Source organism: Branchiostoma floridae, unplaced genomic scaffold (assembly GCF_000003815.2).
Source record: "Branchiostoma floridae strain S238N-H82 unplaced genomic scaffold, Bfl_VNyyK Sc7u5tJ_447, whole genome shotgun sequence".
Taxonomy (NCBI): domain Eukaryota; kingdom Metazoa; phylum Chordata; class Leptocardii; order Amphioxiformes; family Branchiostomatidae; genus Branchiostoma; species Branchiostoma floridae.
Genome location: NW_023365857.1, coordinates 1 through 871, shown reverse-complemented (window position 1 = coordinate 871; position 871 = coordinate 1). Strand labels below are relative to the sequence as shown.

General features: G+C 43.4%; 1 non-coding gene across 1 annotated transcript; it reads right to left on the bottom strand.

The window, feature by feature from the left end:
* Window positions 1-597: 597 nt before the first annotated feature.
* Trnaa-cgc lies at window positions 598-669 on the bottom strand. The gene has a single exon. It is a non-coding gene; the product is annotated as a tRNA-Ala (tRNA).
* Window positions 670-871: the final 202 nt, after the last annotated feature.

The following is an 871-nucleotide window of genomic DNA, read 5'->3' as shown; positions in this document are numbered from 1 at the left end:
CATGTGAGAGGCCCCGGGTTCAATTCCCGGCATCTCCAAAGACATTTTTATTTAAATGCCGAAGGAGCGCTTGCTCTTTTTTTCTTCACCAATTACTCGTCTCTGCGGGATAATCAAGCTTGATACAAGATGTGGCAAACGGTATAATGAAGACTCGGCGTGACGTGGATTATTGATCCTGATATTTCACAGACTTAACGAGAAAAGCCCCTTCCCCATTCCCTCCAGTTGTATGTTTGGGTACGCGGGGCCTCCACTCTGGAGTGAATTGTATCCACGTGACCCCGTCATTCAGATTGTCTGTTTTCTGCTTGTAATAGGCTGCACATATACATTTTTTTAAACTGACAATCAAACGACTTGAACTATACGATTTTCCTAGAAATCGATCAATGGATAGAATAAAGATTGATGAAGCATATAGCGCAACCATCATGAATTCACCGTATGTGCTCATGCAGTTTCGCCAGTGTTTAATCAGAGACAATCAAATTACTGCAACCATGGGGGTGGAAATTCCTTTTTTTAAATTATATGTATATAATATGACCGAAAGTCCTCACGTTCAGACCTGAAAAAGGGATTCAAAAAATTACTTGGAGATGCCGGGGATTGAACCCGGGGCCTCTCACATGCGAAGCGAGCGCTCTACCTCTGAGCTACATCCCCACCTGTCACGGCGCGGGCGAAAGAACGGAGTATACCACTGCGTGACCTAATTTCAGCCGCGCGCGCGTTATCGCACATTGACTGTTTCCCCGGACGCGACTATTGACGTTTGGTGTAAGTTTGCTCGGCATATTTATTCACATTGACATTAGAATTTATCACAATATTTATTTATTTCCATATCGACAATGATTATGGGAAT